The sequence below is a fragment of the Coenobita brevimanus genome, chromosome 67 (genome assembly GCF_032717465.1).
Source record: "Coenobita brevimanus isolate Jiangsu-jjx chromosome 67, ASM3271746v2, whole genome shotgun sequence".
Taxonomy (NCBI): Eukaryota; Metazoa; Arthropoda; class Malacostraca; order Decapoda; family Coenobitidae; genus Coenobita; species Coenobita brevimanus.
This window is the reverse complement of record NC_137020.1, coordinates 26,769,306-26,774,361: the sequence shown is the minus strand read 5'-3', so window position 1 is coordinate 26,774,361 and position 5,056 is coordinate 26,769,306. Positions and strand designations below refer to the sequence as shown.

Here is a 5,056-nt window from a genome sequence, read left to right as displayed (position 1 = left end):
AAAAAAAAAGTCCAAGTAAATATGCCGCCCCACACACACACACACACACACACACACACACACACACACACACACACACACACACACACACACACACACTTACTCATACAAAACACCAACCAATCAAACCATATCCATCGAGCAATACCAAACAAGGCTAAAGAACATAAAGATAAAAATCAAAGTAATTCACATGCAACCTAAGCACCAACTAAGCAAAATAAACAAGAATAAAATGTCAATTAAATGTCATAAGCCAGGAAAACATCGTAGGCAAAGTTAACATCATAAGAAAAATATCATGTAAAATAAACGCTAATCGTCAGTAAATCTCCTACACTGACAAAGCAGAGAAAGAGAGAGGAGAGAGAGAGAGAGAGAGAGAGAGAGAGAGAGAGAGAGAGAGAGAGAGAGAAATACCAAACAGACAAATACATCAATAAAACACCAAATAAAACACATAAACACTGGTCAAACAATACACATACTTCCTATATATAAAGGTAAGAAATACGACACAAGCAAATAATCAGATTTAAACAACAACCTAAACACTAACCAATCATTAACATTTATCAATGAAGCAAACATTCAAATATCATCTAAGTTAATCCGCCAATGCTCACTCATAAGTAAATAAAACCAATACATTAATCAAATAAAAAAACAAAAACAGTAAAATCAATAAAACCAATAACACTAAATAAAATCAAATAAAATAAACCAAATATATACCTGGTACATAGGTAAACCAAGTACAAAAATATACCAATAAATAAAACCTAGTAAATAAAACCAAATAATAAAATAAAGAAAATAAACCAAAAAAATACAATAAACCAAGTAAATAAACCCAAATAAAATAACGATATACCAAATAAACAAATAAGTAAATAATTAAATGTACTCGATCGATTGGTGCTACCTTGTGGAACGCCAGTAAGAGCTTTTTTTTTTTTTATTGCAAGAAGGAACCAAAGGCCAGAAGCCCGTAAGACTGTTTCCTCTAAGAAAAAAAAAAAAAAAAAAAGAACAGCCAAATTCAAGATCTGTTCATCTGGATGTGAATATTCAAATTACTTCACTATTTTCTTCACTATGTCACCCACAGTCCTCGACATAATTCACTTTCATACATATCCAGTTGTATTTATTTATTTATTCATTTATTTTGTAGTTTTGTTGGTATTTGGGATGATAAGACTGATGTAGTGGGAGAAGAGTAACAGTTTTCACCTCGTGCAATGGTCAAAGGGGATTACAAATATCACTTCCCTCTTACTCAAATTCCTACTTCTCCTTCAATCAAAATCTTACTCACTGGCCACGTCTATATATCTCTCGGGACGCTTAAGGATTTCAACGATATAATTTGGCAGCAGTTAAGGTGATGGAATTTAGGGATTAGAAGGACTGAGGCGATTAACGTGAATATCCACCCTGCACAATGCCGCTTTGAGATGGCCTGGTTAAGCGGAATTTTCATATCACTCAATTCTCCCATATTCCTTCATAAAACCCACTTCTACCTACCTCTAAGGGTGCTCCAGGTGTCTGTGGATAAGCTGTGACGGCAGGTAAGGTGACGGAACTGGCGGATAAGAATGATTACCGAGATTATTTTGAACACCGTCACTCACTCGCACACGTCAACAACACGCCAGGTAAACAATCTTCCTCCTGGGACGGTTGCATCATCGACTTTCTTATCACGTCTCTATAATCGTAAATTCTTCTAATTCCACTATATTTATGCACAAATAATTCCGTTTATTTACAAGAAGGCATATAATTACACTCGCTGCCAGAATGAATGGGAATTTAAACGCCATGTGTTACGATAGCCAAGTCGAGGTTTAAATGGCAAGACGCGAGGTACGTGAGAGGTAGGCCATGAGTACCAAGACACTAATTCTACCGGTGTTTGAGGATTTTCAAGAACTAATTCTTCTTAAATTCTTCAAAATACAATAAACAAATATACGCACAATTCTATATATGTAAGAAGAATATACTGATACACTGAGCCATTTTGAACAAGAATTTTAACCCCTTGCCGTTACGTGTTTATTATGGTTAGCACTGGACGCCATATAATGAGAATTAGCGTTCGCGGACCCAGATACTAATTGTACCCGTGTTTGAGGAATACCACGAACAAATTTATTACCGGATGACCTTCTTATGGTGCAATATTCTTGATCGACAGGTGCTGCCTTGTGCAAAGCCGGCTAAAGAGTTTATTTTAATGCAAGGAAGAAGGAACCAAAGGCCAGAAGCCCATAAGACTGCTCTAAGAAAAAACAAAAGCAAGCTAACAGTGAGCCAACTTCAAGATCTGTTTATTTGGGTATGAATATTCAAATTACTTTAGTGTTTTCTTCACAATCCTCGGCATTATTCACTTTCACACATTTCCAGTTGTATTTATTTATTTATTCATTTATTCTTGTCGCTTTGTTGGTATGTATGACGATAAGACTGAGAGAGTGGAGAAGCATAACAATATTCACCTCGTGCTATGGTCAAACGGGATTACGAATATCACTTCCCTCTCACTCAAATTCCTACTTCCCCTTCAATCAAAATCCTACTCACTGGCCACTTCTATATACCTCTCGGGACGCTTAAGGATTTCAAGGATATAATTTGGCAGCAGTTAAGGTGATGGAATTTAGGGATTAGAAGGACTGAGGCGATTAACTTGACTATCCACCCTGCACAATGCCTCTTTGAGATGGCCTGGTTAAGCGGAATTTTCATATCACTCATTTCCCCCGTATTCCTTCATAAAACCCACTTCTACCTACCTCTAAGGGTGCTCCAGGTGTCTGTGGATAAGCTGTGACGGCAGGTAAGGTGACGGAACTGGCGGATAAGAATGATTACCGAGATTATTTTGAACACCGTCACACACTCGCACACGTCAACAACACGCCAGGTAAACAATCTTCCTCCTGGGACGGTTGCATCATCGACTTTCTTATCACGTCTCTATAATCGTAAATTCGTCTAATTCCACTATATTTATGCACAAATAATTCCGTTTATTTACAAGAAGGCATATAATTACACTCGTTGTCAGAATGAATGGGAATTTAAACGCCATGTGTTACGAGAGCCAAGTCGAGGTTTAAATGGCAAGACGCGAGGTACGTGAGAGGTAGGCCATGAGTACCAAGACACTAATTCTACCGGTGTTTGAGGATTTTCACGAACTAATTCTTCTTAAATTCTCCAAAATACAATAAACAAATATATGCACAATTCTATTTATATAAGAAGAATATACTGATACAATGAGCCATTTTGAAGGAGAATTTCAATCCCTTCGCCGTTACGTGTTTAAATTGTGGTTAGGACTGGACGCCATATACGTGAGAATTAGGGTTGGCGGACCCAGACACTAATTGTACCCGTGTTTGAGGATTACCACTAACAAATTTATTACCGGATGATCTTTTTATGGAGCAAATGTATAACATGGATGAAAATTTTACTACTTTCTTAGTTCCTTCAGTAGTGTCGTCTTTCAGGTTTTATTATGGTTACGTCCAGACAATTTCACTCAACTTCGAAGCTTTTCAAACGATGTTATTCTCTTTACTAACTTCTTCACTACAGTAGATCTGACCTAGGCTGAATATAATCGTCTGAGGGTAAATCACAGGAAGACGTCATTGCACTAAAGAGATTAAAAAAAATATGCTATAAATGTGTTAACTTACACAGAACAATATTATAATTAGAAAACTAGATTTATGGGTAGACTGAGATAAAGCTTCTTCAATTTAACCCTTGACTATGATGTCTTATTTCGTTCTTGTTGCCTACGGACGATGCTACTCTGTTTCCTTCCTCTGTTCTTCTTTTAAAAATAGTGTAATAAGTCGGAATGTAATTTTGATTTTGGTGTAAAGTATGACAAAGCTTACCTTCTTAGATTCATTTTGTTTCCTTCTTGCTGCTTCCAGACGATTTTCCTCCCCCCCTCCCCCCCCTCTCTCTCTTGTTTAGTCTCCCTTCTCTTCTCCAGTTCACGTTAATTTTTCCTTCTATTTCCTCTCTCTCTCTCTCTCTCTCTCTCTCTCTCTCTCTCTCTCTCTCTCTCGTTTAGTCTCCCTTCTCTTCTCCAGTCCACATTAATTTTTTCTTCTATTTCCTCTCTCTCTCTCTCTCTCTCTCTCTCTCTCTCTCTTATTTCGTCCCCCTTCTCTTGTAATTCAGGTTTATTTTTCCTTCTATCTCCCCTTCCCTCTCCCCATTTTTTCTCTATCCCCTCCCTCCTTTTTTCATCACTCTACCCCCTCTCCCATGCCCTATCTCCCCCTCATCTGGCACCCCTATTCAATTTTTCCTGCTTGCCCTCCCATTTTGAGTTATTGCATGCAACGTTGAAACCGCCTAATAAGAGAGGCCGAAAAATGTCAACAGGATTGCGTGTCTGGGAGATGGTATGGTACTGAGAGAGAGAGAGAGAGAGAGAGAGAGAGAGACAGACAGACAGAGAGAGTATAATTGACTATGTTGGTCTCATGCAACACCCCTGTCTAATCCTTCCCTTTTCCTGCTTAATTTTGGGGGTAATTATTATTATTATTATTAACGGCCATACCACGTTGAGTACACCGCTTCCCGTCCGATCAGCGAAGTTAAGCAACGTTGGGTCTGGTTAGTACTTGGATGGGTGACCGCCTGGGAACACCAGATGCTGTTGGCATCCCTACGTGTCAAGTGGGGTTGGTGGAGGATTAGTGCCCCTCCTTGTAAAACAATTAACTCTAAGCCGTTGGCCACCCCGTTTGGGATACATGGCGTCTGGCAATGAATGAATGAAAATTATTATTATTATTATTATGACCACTATCATACCACTGCCACCACCACCACCACCATCATCATCATCATCACCATCATATCCCGCAACTTCCTGTTCCTCCTTCCTCTCCTTTACTTCCTTCTCCTCCTCCCTCAATTATTATTTTCAATCCTTCTATCAAATGCATCCTTCCTATAGTCTGTCTACTTCTTCCTCCTCTATCTATTACCTCCTCCT

At 38.5% G+C, this 5,056-nt stretch overlaps 1 non-coding gene across 1 annotated transcript; it reads left to right on the top strand.

Moving 5' to 3' along the window:
- The first annotated feature begins 4,601 nt into the window (after positions 1-4,601).
- Positions 4,602-4,720, top strand: LOC145405670 (5S ribosomal RNA). The gene has a single exon (XR_013898413.1). It is a non-coding gene; the product is annotated as a 5S ribosomal RNA (ribosomal RNA).
- The last annotated feature ends 336 nt before the right edge of the window (positions 4,721-5,056 follow it).